This window comes from Nasonia vitripennis, assembly GCF_009193385.2.
Source record: "Nasonia vitripennis strain AsymCx chromosome 2 unlocalized genomic scaffold, Nvit_psr_1.1 chr2_random0002, whole genome shotgun sequence".
Classification (NCBI taxonomy): Eukaryota; Metazoa; Arthropoda; class Insecta; order Hymenoptera; family Pteromalidae; genus Nasonia; species Nasonia vitripennis.
Window position 1 is genome coordinate 1,890,755 of NW_022279608.1, and position 14,705 is coordinate 1,905,459.

Here is a 14,705-nt window from a genome sequence, read left to right on the forward strand (position 1 = left end):
ATCTGTAGCACTTTCAAGTAGTAATTATAACCGTCATTTAATATACGCTTTTGGTCTAATAATTAGATATGTTAAAATCGAAATACTCACTGCATGTGCAGCCGAATACACTCTTTACGAGAGATAAAAAAATCTTTCAACTGTTGGACCTCTTCAGAAGAAGGACGATAAGAAAAAACTTCGGAGAAAATCGTCCTTAAAAACGTCGACGACAGAAAGTCTGGAATATCTTTTTCTCTCGATAAAACATCTATCAGTTTTCTATATTTACAAGGATTATCAGCAAACTTAAACAAAACTGTCTTCGGCATCTAGTGGACTACTATTTTAACCAATCGATTATAGAAAGCTCAATTTTTCTCTTCAATTTCAAACCGTTTTAATAGGTAGAACAAATCAATGGTATCGCGTGAAATTCGGTAATGATTTTCATTTGTTATCAAAGACATTCTGATTCGATTAAGTCAGTAAAAAAATTAATAAGGTATGTGTATTTATGTGTGCTTTGTGTGCTTAAAATACTTCACTTTTATGTAATTTAAATAAAGACCATAAAAAATTGTTTAAGTCTGCTTTTACATTTAACTGGCCAATTCTTTAAAGATATAAAACAGTAGAAGTAAGTTCATAGTCGCGAGATTCTTTATAAAAGAGTATTTTTTAAGAGAATATAATGGCACATCAAGGGGGGCAAGCGGGAGCGAGTGACGAAGCTAAATAAACAAATTTTAAATCCAGCTACCCCATAAGCCGAAATTCCGTATAAGAAAGTCTCCTTTTAAAAAATACGATAGCATATCGAAGGGAACGAGCGAGATCGAGACCAAACTTCAAAATGAATGTTCTTAAAACTAACTACCTCACGCTCTGAGATTCTTTATTAGACTTTTTTAATCTCTATTTCAAAAATACGATAGCGAATAGAAGAAGGCAAGCGAAAGTGAGAATCAAAGCTCCAAAACCAAAGTCGGCTTACTTAAAGAACATTCACGCAGTTGCTCAGAAATAGCAAAGCACGCAGTCTTTTTGTTTTTTACTAAAGAATAAAGCTGAGCAACGAAAAGAGACTTATCTCGCGTGTGCTATGGAGAGCGATAATCTTTTCTTTGTTAAGTCTTCTCTTGAGCCTCTCAGACGATTCATCATGGGAAAAAAGAAGAATTACTACAAGAACTTGCATGCGCTAGATCTAAAATCGCAAAACTTGCGGTATTTCTGTATTCTGCTAGAGAATAGAGGTGAGCTTCGAAGAGAGACTTATCTTAAGCGTCTCCGACAATTCGGCATAAGAAAAAATGTCAGTTTACTCAAAAAACTTTCACGCCCTTACTACAGAATCCTAGAGCTTGCAGTCTTTCTGTTTTTCATTACAAAATAGGCGTATGCTATGGAGAGAGACTCTTCTGGCGAATTATACCTTCGGCCTCTGGCACGCTGTCTCCAAAAAATACGAGCCAGTATGTCTACGAAGAAGAGAAAAATCCCTGGACTGAGCCTTTTCGAGCTTTAATAAAGAAGTGCTCACGATTAACGGACTTTTTCGAGGCCGCAAATGAGGCCTTCGACCTCTGACGCGCTGTTTTCAAAAGCATAAGCCAGTTTATCAATCAAAAAGCTAAAAACCCCTGAAGAGGGCTATACATCAATGACTTTTGATCGTTAAACTGGCTTGTACTTTTGAAACCGGCTCGACAGAAACTGAAGGCCCAATTTGCAGCGTCGAAAAAGTGGATTGATAGTAAGCAGTTTGTCACCAAAGCTCGGAGAAGCTCGCTACAGAGATTTTTCTCTTCTCCATTAACAAGCTGGCTTGTATTAAGGACTACGCGCCAGAGGCCGATGGCGCGATTGGCAAAGCCAAAAAGCTCGGTTCGCTTTTTACATTTAAAAAAATTCGTACATTATTTTATGTACACAAGTAACTGAAAATCGACTTTTAAAAACTCCTTATCTATTAAACATAACAAAGGGTTCAGGTGTATCATTTATAGCACTTACTTTTCAGATAAGGTTCCGAGACCATCGTGCAGCTAAATTTCCAAAAACTGCAAGAAACGTTTGTGCCATAATGCACAAGCGCTACAAGCGATTGCGAGCGCTGCTTAAGTGATCTATCGACATTTCGCTAGAAACTGGGCTTGGATTTTTATATTATCGCAAAAGCTCCGAGACAGCAGCTCCAGCGATCGACTGACATTACGCGAGAAACTGTTCTCGAATTTTAATGAACAACGAGTAGCGCAGCTTCTGACCGATTAACAAGTTCTAAAATATTAAATATGCGCACACTCTCACGAGAACTCTGAGAGCACTGCTTCAGCGATATACGGACTTTTTGCAACAAACTAGGAATGGATTTATATAAACGAAAGGGAGACACTGCTCCTGCTGATTGTCGAGCACTCAAAAATCGATTCGTGACGCATACTCTCTAGCGAAAACTCCGCGAGCGCTGCTCCAGTAATCTACAGAAGTTTCGCTATAAAATGGGCACCGATTTCATTAACATAGGAAAAGCAACGCTTTTGATCGCTTAGCGAACTCTAAAAAAATCATTTTCGATGCGCACACTTTCGCAAAAGCTCCAAGAGAGAAGATCCAGCAATCTACGGACGTTTCACGAGAAGCTGTGCTCCGATTTACATGAACAACGGGTTGCGCCGCTGCTGACCGATTTACAAGTTCTGAAAAATGAATTTTCAATGTGCACACTTTCGCGAAAGCTCCGAAATCGCTGCTCGAGTGATCTATCGACATTTCGCTAGAAACTGGGCTTGGATTTTTATAAACAAAGAAAAAGCAGCGCTGCTGACTGATTTACAAGCTCCAAATAATCAATTTTTAATGCGCACTCATTCGCGAAAGCTCAGAGATCGCTGCTCGAGTGATCTATCGACATTTTGCTAGAAACTGTGCTTGGATTTTTATAAACGAAGAAAGCAGCACTCCTGACCAAATAACAAGTTCTGAACAATCAATTTTCAATGCGCCCTTTTCCGCGAAAGCTCCAAGATCGCTGCTCGAGTGATCTATCGACATTTCGCTAGAATCTGTGCTTGGATTTTTATAAACAAAGAAAAAGCAGCACTGTTGACTGATTTACAAGCTCCAAATAATCAATTTTTAATACGCACTCATTCGCGAAAGCTCAGAGATCGCTGCTTAAGCGATCTATCGACATTTCGCTAAACACTGTGCTTGGATTTTTATAAACAAAGAAAAGCAGCACTCCTGACCAAATAACAAGTTCTGAACAACTATTCTCGGATTTTAATAAAATACGGGTAGTGCTACTTTTGGCAGGTTTTAGAGCTACAAAAAATTAATTTTATAATTTTATGGATGAAGAATTAAATTCAAATTGTATAGGTCTTACCTGGCTGACCTCTACATTCATTATAAAACATTCATTCTTTATTACAAATTTTATTTTCATTATAAATCACTTACAGGATCAAGTTAAATGAAAAGTTCATCGATTTATGACTGACAGTGTTATAGCTATGCCAATTACGCATGAATTTTTTGCTCAAGTGTGAGTGTACGTTTGTCTTTGTCGTATTGCAAATCTGCTAGAGCTTTGCAGGTGTTAGCTGACGAACTAGAAATTTGCTTTTATAGCAGTTTAACATGAGCTGCGTCTCCCCGTACCGATTTTCTTACGTCCGGGTGTAGTCAACTGATCATCTCGAACATCATTATCGTTTCCTATAATGATGCTTGTAGAAAACTTATGCAGCATTTAGTTGCGATGGCTAGTTGTGGCTTGAGCAGACGTTTGCATCTTCGCGTTAAACTATTGAACAGCAACCTTTGGTTACGGTATCTGCAAAGTCGCTGAGTTCAACCTTGTTGGCCACTTCGGTACTGGGCTATGTAACGGATCTTGCGTATTCATCTTCTGTATTGACGACTGCATGTTAATTAAGAGGTTGAGATGAAGGAGTAAATCATACACAAACGGGTGTCTTTGAACACTCGTTGCAATTCGTTTGATACTTAAAAAATATTGAAAATTTAAAATGAAACAACTCACTTCGTCAAAAACAAGCTGATTAGAAGGTAGAGAGCAAATTCACTGAGTAGGAGTAGTATGGGATCGCGCCGATGGAAAAGGATTCGCAGCAGGATGTAGGAGAGGTTGGCAAGTTGACCAGCAGCCCGAATAAACTTCTTACACGATCTGTCACGTAAAGAATTTGTATGGATTATACTTTTTATTTGCACAATGAGCACGCGTTGAAATTGTCCTAATTGCCGTTCAAACTGGCCGCTTACTAGATTATGGTTCTGAAAATTGTAACTTATATCTAAAAATTAACAATCAAGTAATTTTTTTTCTAAAGCACTAATGAAAATAATGCTTTAAAATTCTTTTACAATACAAACTTAGCATACACACTCAATTATTCGGCAGATTTTGCTCTCAAACCCAGAGAATTGTTGATGACGTTTAAAAAGGAACGTTCGAGTCAGGCCAAGGACGCCTGACATTCAAGATCTCAAACTAACTCGATACCTCTCCAAAATTCAGAGCACTATGTTTTTTTTAAATTCTGAGACTGGGCTTGGATTTTTATTGAAAAGGAAAAGCACCGCTGCTGACAGATTTACGAGCTCCGAAAAATCAAATTTCAATGCGCACTCTTTCGCGAAAGCTCCGAGATCGCTTCTTTAGCGATCTACCGACGTTTCGCGAAAAACTGTGCTCGGATTTCGGAGTCGAGCGTTGTGACAGGGACACCTCTAGCAGACGAACTAACCTTGAGTCATAACAATAACAAACCGGTGTAGTACCGTCTGGCTTCGGTCCGCCCTGTTCCGCTTTCCGCTGCGGTCGCCATGTCTAGCTCTCGCGAACTAATTCACATCTTACAAAATTTATTTCGTTAATTATTAAAAAATAAAATCTACATCTAACGATAAATCTAACTGCAGAGGCTTGTCAATACGGGGATCCGGTTATATCTACGGTGTGAGGAGGGACGAGCACATTTCCCCTTACAGGCGTGAGCTTCAATGGCTTAACACCGCCGGACGTAGGAAATACTTCATGGCCTGTTTTCTAAGAAAAATGTTCAACACCTCAATACCTACTTATCTATTAGCCTATTTTGATTTCCACGTCGTGCTCAGGCCTGTGAGGGGTGAGGTGACTCCACTGGACATCCCGTCCTTCAAGACGGAGACGCTGAATAATTCATTTTTCATCAGCGCCTCCTACCTCTGGAATAGCCTTCCATCTCATCTTCGCAACACACTATCCATATCACACTTTAAACAAGCAGCTAAAAATTACTTCTTCAATCTGGAAAACACATAAACATCACACAAACATACACACATTCTCATTCATCTCATTTCACTTCATTCCATTTCACACTCTTCACACGCACTGGCATCCTTACACAACATTTTTATTCTTTTTATAATACACTATAATTGCATATGTACAACACAATGTACAACAATAAAAAACAATTAAATCTAAATCTAAAATCTAAAATCTCTCTCTCTCTCTCTCTCTCTCTCTCTCTCTCTCTCTCTCTCTCTCTCTCAGTCTCGTCTCTGGCGCTGCGATCACGTGAGTACAACTGCTTTGCCTGCTATCTCCTGTTTTCACGTTCTTTTACTGCCACACGCTGCCTCCGGGCGTCTTCTTTTATAGAGTGTTGCACGCTACTAATTGCAACCTTCAGGCCAATTAATAAATTGCTGGAGGCTGCATTCTACTCTTGCCTGCTTTTTCCGAGAACATCTGCCGTAATTTTCTAACCTCCAAACCTCGCCTCGGTTTGGCTCTTTCCCCGCACGGCTTTCTCTCAACGTTTCGACCACCTGTTGCCATCTAGTGAGCAGACTGAACACCATCGCAGCGCCACTCAGTTTAAGGTCGGTAAACGCTCTCTCTTCTCTCACCATTGCTCCACCTAGAGGTCAGATCACCAACTACGGTGAGAAACATCGAGATGAGCACAATGAATGCGGGAAACGACGATGCGGGATACGAGACCTGCGGAAAATGCAATAACAGCATTAAGAGCAAGGCCCTAAGAAATGTGATATATGTAACACACATTACCACTCCAGGTGTGTTACATTCACATCTTCAAAGGTCAGAGGTAAGGCGGTCCTGACCTGCGACGGCGCGATTTGTATGGAGGAAGTGGAGAGGGAGCAGGCCAAGAAAAGGCTTAACTCCTCGCAGCTCAATCTATCGCTGGCAGGGCCTAAATCTACATCTAAGCAGGCAACGACCAAGCCCTACAGTTCTGCACCACAATCTCGCGCCCCATCTCGAAATGGATCTCCTGCTCGTCAAACAACACCCTCGACGATCGAGAGCTCCCTTAAAAACATCCTAGAGGCTCTAGCTGACATCCGCAAGAAACAGGAGGCATCCCTGAAGACTCAAAACGAGATGGCGAAGAGGATGACCGAGATTGAGCAAAGGCTGGCTCCCCTAGAGCAGAGGCTCAAGGCCCTTGATGACCTGCCGCAGCTTACTTCTCGCAATAATGATGCTGAGAAAAACATCAGTGAGCTGCAGGCAAAGCTAGAAGACCTGGCATCGAGGAATCTTGCTATCCCGCAGCCAACCAACAGCAGTAACGGCACACCTCACGACGGCAACTACGACGAACTGGCTCACCTCCGCAGGGAAATATCCGTCATCAAAAGGCAGCAGGAGCACACCAACAACGACAATGTCGTTGTGATTACGCACTCCGATACACTGAGGAATCCTCATTGCGGCTGCTGGCTTATGCGGTGCTCACTGCGCTGGACCCCACAGTTCTCCAACGGGACGTAGTAAGAGCGAGGGTTATGGGAAGACTGGACACAGCCGCTGACAACTCAGCCAGAATGCCACCTCTTGCTGTCACTCTGGCGTCACATGCCCTCGCCTGCTCAATAATAGCTGCGAAGGCTAGAAAGCGCAAGCTCCACACAGCGGAGCTGGATGCAGACCTACTGGAGGAAGCGCGAGCCCCAGCTCCAGACCACCAGTGGCTAATCAACATCAATCCGCTCCTTCCCCCAGAGGTGCACAAGCTGAAGGTCAGAGCGCGGATGGAGGTCAAGAGGAGGGAACGATGTCGTACATACGTGAGGAATGGCAAGCTCTACATCCGCCTCAACGACAACCGCGCCGTCATCATCGAAACCGAGGAACACCTAGATAATTTTTTATCTCGGACACCACCAAACAACAGCAACAACAACAACATCAACTAAAATACATACACCTCATTCCACCCAAACCACCATCATCAACTTCATCGATCGCATCATAATATCTTCATCCGACGGGATCTGGACGGGAAAGCCAGGCTACCCGGAGTATCTCTTCTGTGAGATCACTGCGAAGGGAGTCCCACCTATTTTCGTGGCGGTTATGTATCGGCCACCACACGCGCCCTTCTTACAAGGAAACAATTTCATTGAACAGCTGAATAGTCACATGCACAACTACTCCACGAAAGTTATAATGGGAGATTTTAATGCAGATCAACTCTCCTCCTCAGAAGATGCCAAGTTCATCAAGGCCCTCATAGAAGAGAACTCCCTCAAATCGGTGCCCTATAGTGCTACGCACCACAAGCAAAACTCTGACACATGTCTCAACCTCTGCCTGGTCGACGAACAGGATTGCCTAATTTCACACTGGAAGACTGACTCACCATTCATAAACGGACATGACCTCATTACGGCTACACTCGACGTGCAAATCATCCCTTGACGCATGCATCAACACTCTCAACACCAACCTAACAAACGCCATCAATCAGCTCGCCCCATTACGGACTGTAACGCCAGGACCCACACGACACCCGTGGTTCACCTCGGCTCTTCGAGACCTTGTGACTGAGCGGGACAGACTATACATGATATTTCGCAGGACACGTCATCCTCGAGATCAACTTCTTTATACACCAGCAGTAAATAACGCACATAAGCAGGTCGAGGAAGCCAAACTGAACTACTATCACTCACGACTATCAAACATAACAGATGTAAGGGAAATCTGGAGAGAACTCGAGAAACTTGGAATCACCACCTCCAAGGAAACCACTCCATCTCGCTTCTCAACAGATGATCTTAACAGATACTTCAGCGGGATATCCAATGATCCACTCGCCCCTTCTGTCGACGATCAACTGCAATCACTTGATAGTCTGGAATATCCTGTCCACTTCAGCTTTAGTGAGATTACGGAATCGGACGTGTTGGCCGCAGTTCAGCATTTCACCTCTCAGGCCAGGGGAACTGATGGCATCCCACAGGTTGTTGTCTCCAAGGCCATGCCAGTACTGGCGCCCATATTATGTCGTATCTTTAACCTGTCCTTGAGCGAGTCATGCTTCCCCTCGGACTGGAAAAGGTCACTGGTGCGTGCACTCAACAAAGTCAGTTCTCCAAAATCCACTACTGACTATCGTCCGATCTCACTCTTATGTTTTCTATCCAAGGCGCTGGAGTGGCTGGTACATAGGCAGCTTTCTCATTACCTGGAAACTAGGCTCTTCCTTGATGACCTACAGACAGGTTTTCGTACCGGTCACAGCACACAGTCCGGCTTAATAAAGCTGACTGATGATGTCAGGCTTGGAATAGACAAAAAGAAGGTCACACTTCTTCTTCTTTTTGATTTTAGCAAGGCGTTTGACACTGTGTGTCACGCCATGCTCCTTAGAAAGCTAACCTCTTTCGGCTTTTCTAAGCAGGTCATCCGATGGATTGCATCTTATCTCACGGGCAGACGGCAGGCCATCATTGGTGACGACAATCAACTATCCTCATACCTTCCGCTCAATACGGGAGTCCCACAAGGATCCGTACTGGGCCCTCTACTTTTTGCACTGTACGTCAATGACATAAGCCTCTGTCTGGACGTGGATATTGCACATCTGATCTATGCGGATGACCTGCAGATCTACACCCAGTGCCACCTCGAGGAGCTTGACTCCTGTTCCGACAGAATGAGAGCTAATGCCGAGAGGATAAGGTGCTGGGCTGGGCATAACAATCTAAAACTCAATGTCCTCAAAACTAAGGCGATCGTCCTGGGCTCGCCCTACTATATCAATGCTCTACCTACAATGGCTAACACGTACATCAATATAGGGGGAGCCCGGGTCGATTTTGAATCTTCTGTGCGCAGCCTGGGGGTCGTGCTTGACTCCAAACTAACCTGGAAAGAGCACGTAACACAAATGTGTAAGCGTGCTCACTCTCTTATGTATAGGCTATACTTTTTCAGGAAAAGCACGAACCTCGGTCTGCGCAAAAACCTCGTCCAGGCCCTACTGTTCCCGATCATAGACTACTGCTCACTAGTTTAATGCAACTTGACACAAGAACTCGACATTAAACTACTAAGACTGGTTAACACAGGTATACGTTACATCTATGGTCTTAAGAGGGGCGAGCACATCACGCCTTACAGGCGCGAGCTGCAATGGCTCACCACTGCCGGACGTAGAAAGTACTTTGCGGCCTGCTTCTTGCGAAAGCTCTTTAACAATGCTAAACCATCTTATTTAATTGCCTACTTTGACTTCCACGTCGCACTCCGTCCTGTGAGGGGTGAAGCGATACCGCTAGACATACCTCCTTTTTCGTCGGAGGCGCTGAGGAATTCTTTTCACATAATCGCCGCATACGTTTGGAATTCATTACCCTTACGATTACGAGACATCATACCCATCAATCATTTCAAAAGCGAGGCTAAAAAATACTTTTTTAGCCTTGAAAATTCGTAATTCGTAATCATCCTCATAGCAAACCAAGCACTTACCTCTCATACAGTCTCATACATCACCATCATTAAACAAAACTACAAACGCACACACACACACACACACCTTCAAGCACACCTACACACATATCCTCAATCCAATTAAGCTTTAAATTATGTATCGATATATACAAGTATTGTACAACACATTGTACAGCAAATAAATCTAATCTAATCTAATCTCTCTCTCTCTCTCTCTCTCTCTCTCTCTCTCTCTCTCTCTCTCTCTCTCTCTCTCTCTCTCTCTCTCTCTCTCTCTCTCTCTCTCTCTCTCTCTATTAGCTGTTGAGCGAGGAGAAGACTGATTGTGCACTGTTTAATTATAATATGTAAATAATATTTTACCTTTAATTTAGGATGTTTTGCATTGTGTTAAAAATGAATTATCTCTTATCTCACGTATTAATTGCACTACACTATAACTAAACAATTTAGTTTAATTTAACACAACTTCCGACTGATTTTTCTTAAAACGGAACAATTCTATATGATGGATTGATGGCGACCTTTCCGAGTAGGCATAATATCATTGATTTTACGTTTCGGACTCCAAAGTTGGAATCTCCTACTCTAACTCCATTCTTTTATAGAGATTTTAAATCCATCAGGTGCGAGGAGCTTCTTTCCCTTCTCGAAACCTGCGATTGGTCGACCATCAGTTGCCCGGGCATGACCACAGACAGTAAATTAGAAGCGCTTAGTGGTAACATCATGACTGTCATTGAAAAACTTGCCCCTTTAAACAAATTTAAACCCAAAAATAAAAACCGTGGGTCAACGCAGAACTTCAAGACCTTTATGATAAGCGTGATGCGGTCGAACGAAGATTCAAAAGGACCCGTGACTCGAGGTTCTGGTCAGAATTCCAGTCTCTTGCGGCTCAAGCAGAGCAGCGCACAATCGAGGCGCGAGAGGCTTTTATTCAGGCCAGAATTTCGGAGGCCCTGAACAACAACAAAAACATCTGGATTGAGCTTCGTAATCTTGGACTATTGTCCACGACTAAGGAGGAACTGCATGGTTTCTCCCCAGGCGAGCTCAATGCCCACTTTGCCGGGGTCTCCGTATCAGAATCAGAGAGCGAGGTGAACTTGGATGAGATTGTGGCGACGGCCAGTGAAGCTGGTTTCACTTTCCGTGAAATCACTTTTTCGGACGTGGTCAGGATGTCATTGCTAAATCCCTTCCGGTCCTGGACCACCACCTTGCATCTATTTTTAACTCCTCTCTGTCTAGTGGCGTCTTCCCTGGAGCCTGGAAAAAGGCCTGTCTAGTGCCCCTCAAGAAAACGGCAATTCCATCAGCCGCTTCAGACTTTCGTTCGATCGCTCTGTTATGTTTTCTTGCCAAGGTTCTAGAGAAGATTGTTCACGACCAGATATCCGAGTACTTAGAGTCGGAGAAGCTTCTTGATACACGTCAGACGGGTTTTCGGCGTTATCACAGCACGCAAACAGCACTACTGAGTCTGTCAGAGGACATTAGGGCGGGTATTAATAGCAAAAAACAACTGGTTACTATCCTCCTGATGTTTGATTTCAGTAAGGCGTTCGACACGATCTCACCCTCTAAACTTCTTCGAAAGCTAATAGGAGTGGGTTTCTCTAGGTCTGTAGTTCTGTGGATCAAGTCATATATTACAGGGCGTAACCATCAAGTGGTTACGAAAACAGTTGGCAATTCTGATTGGCTCACTACCAATCTAGGCGTTCCACAGGGCTCGGTCCTGGGTCCTCTTCTCTTTAGTCTTTACATCAACGATCTCAGAGACATTTTGGCTTCTTTTAAGGGCCCTAAACCAACCTTGGTGTTGTAATGGATTCGAAGATGACATGGAAACCGCAGGTGGATGCGATTAGCCGAAAGGTTAATAGAGTCCTTTATGGACTTAGATCCTTTAGATCCTGCACCACCGAGGAACTGCGTAAGCAGCTGGCGGGCGCTCTTGCTACCCCGCACTTGGATTACTGCTCTCTTGTCTACCTTGACGTATCAGGTCAATAAAGCACACCACTTCAACGATTGCAGAACTCATGTGTGAGATACATATGTGGTGCTAGAAGGGACGAGCACATCTCCCCCTATAGGAGGAAGATAGGCTGGGTTCCAGTGAAGGCAAGAAGGGAGTTATTCGCGGCGGTGATGCTTTATAAAGCAATTGTAATGGGACAGCCGCCGTATCTTGCTGCTCTTTTTGATAACAACCAGTCTAGAACCTCAGCTAGGGATCCGCAAGAACTAGTGGTGCCTAGCGCGCGTACCGATGCGGGGCTATATTCCTTTAAAGCCCAGGGCGCGCGCCTCTGGAATTCTCTCCCGCGCGACGTGAGAGATCTCCCGTCGCTTAAATCTTTTAAGGCTGTGATGCGGAGGCGCATATACGTACGCGAGATTGAGTGTACTGTCGATCAGAACACTGATTCTGCGACTGTTTCGTGACTCCGTTAGATATTGTACCGTCGAAATATTTATTCTATTTATTTATTTATATTATTAATGTATTTTAACATCTATGTAGAAAATAAGAAGAAAAAATGTACATAATGCGTAATCCGAATCTGTGATAAATTAATATGTGATACATATGTATTTTTGACTTGTGCAAAATAAAGGCTAATCTATCTATCTATCTATCTATCTATTTAACGTTTAAAATCAAACTAAGCAACATAAACAAATATCAGCTGTTTATATCATCATAAATAAACATTGCTACGTTTAAAAATAGAACGTTCTCGTTTTACATAACGCATAAACGTGGACATTTTCTGAGGTGTCTCTGTCTTACTACAGGAACAAATATTTGATACATATGATTGATGCAGCCACGGTGTAGAGAGAGAACTGCATTAAATCCGCCGGTAAACGTTGTAGCGCTCATTGTGCAAAGGAGGGTTGCGGATAATCGATTACATTTTCAAATCAATCAGGCTTTAATTAGCAACTATAATCGTTAATAACAATTTTTCCAGTTGACGATAAAAATTTAATCGTTTATTAAAATCTTTCCAATAGACAATTAAAATTTAATCATTATTGAAATCTTTCCAATAGACGACTAAAATTTAATCATTATTGAAATCTTTCCAATAGACGACTAAAATTTAATTGTTAATTACAATTTTTCTAATTGACGATTACAATTTAATCGATAATTAAAATATTTTTAATTGACGATTGAAATTCGATTTTCTTTTCAACTAACAATTAAAATATAGATGGAGCATTGTGCACCAACTAAGACAAAGCTCTACCCAAAAATCATGTTCAGCAATAAATTTTTTAAAGGGCATACAAACGAGTGTCACTTTTTCAGATTTTGGCTTCTGAGGAAGCTGTAACATTTTTTTTTTTTCAACTTATTAAAATTTCAATTTATTAAAATTGTTTTAAATAAAATTTAATAAAACTTACGTGTTTACTTGTATTATTAAACATTTTCTTCACAAATATTTTTTTGATGAGTAAGCCTTATATAATACTCTTTATTTAAATCGTTCACACGTATCGTAATGTACTATTTTCAAATTCCACGTCGCTTAATTGTTCATTTTCGGCATGTTTAGCAATGTCGCATACGAAAATAAACGTTAAACAGCTGCTGACGAAAGCAAAACGATATTGAACTTGATAAAATTTTTTTCACTGTAGAAAATTTGGCAAACTCTTCTAGTAAATTTAAAGTATAAGCACTGCAAAGTATAAGCACGCGTTACCGTATCAATTTCGCACGCGCGCGGACAGCAGTCGAAGGAGAGAAGTAGCTGCGAAAAACGCGCGCTCTCTCTCTCTCTCTCTCTCTCTCTCTCTCTCTCTCTCTCTCTCTCTCTCTCTCTCTCTCTCGATAATTAAGAACGTTTGGAAAGTCAAAGTAAGTATTCCGCGGAGCACCAGCAGCAGCGCATTTGCATATGGGATCTCGAGCGACGCGAGATTTGTCTACTTCTCTATATTTCTCCAGCCTCATTGTCCCGTGGGCTTACGCTTTAGGAAAGCAGGGAGGAAGAACGCGCGAAAGCCGCAAGCAAAAATGAGACGCCTGAAAAGAGCTCGTTCAGATAGTGGATTTTATCCTCGTCGTCAGAGCAGCTCGTGTGTGTGTCTCCGACGTCGCGATCTTTTTCTCGTTTGCTTCTGATATTTATTTCCTAATTAGTACGAGATGCTAGAGTAACAACGTAAACATTGCAGGGTGTGCCTTCACGTTTATTAATATACTCACTATATACGTATAGAAATGACTTTTTTATACGAAAGAAATAACTTGTGGAAGATTTAAATGTTTACTTTTCCTGTACAATTCATTATTATCATTATCATAATCATCGTCGACAGCTATCTTAAAGTCTGCTTAGGCAACTACTGCCACCGATCCTTCGATCCTCCCTTTTTTTACAGCTTTCATCGTCAGTAGCGTCGATCTAGAAAAAAGACATGAGCCGAGAGCTGCAGGGGTATATTTGCCCGCGCGCGCGAATGCACTAATTGGCCTCTAGGGCTGACGAAAAGCTCGAGTGCAGGCGCGCAAAAGCGCACGACTCTTCAGGGGAGGATTTCAGAAAGAAAACCGCGTATAATAAGAGAAAGTATCCACTTACGCGCTCCTGGCATCCTGCCTTGTTGACTTGCTCGCCCTGTCGGATCTGCTCGAGGGCCTAGCCCTAGTGCTTAGGGCGCGCCGCCTGAGCTATCTCTTGGCAGGCCAACGCCTGGGCTTTGGTCTGGCACTGGGCTCGGACTATGGACTCGGGAGACTACTGCTGCTCCTGGATGTGGCGCTCGACTTCGTAGCTGTGCTGGATGGGCACAGCCTGGTGGTACTAGAGCTGCTGGTAGTGCTGGGGTTGCGGTCTGTGTAGTAGACCTGCAGGTGATGCACACCCGGCTGGACCTGTGGTTGGGG

General features: G+C 42.8%; 1 protein-coding gene across 16 annotated transcripts in view; it reads left to right on the top strand.

Annotated features, from left to right (window-relative positions):
* Positions 1-14,705, top strand: part of LOC100680429 (protein unc-79 homolog) — a 2,400,004-nt gene that overhangs the window by 1,217,385 nt on the left and 1,167,914 nt on the right. The window lies entirely within an intron of this gene.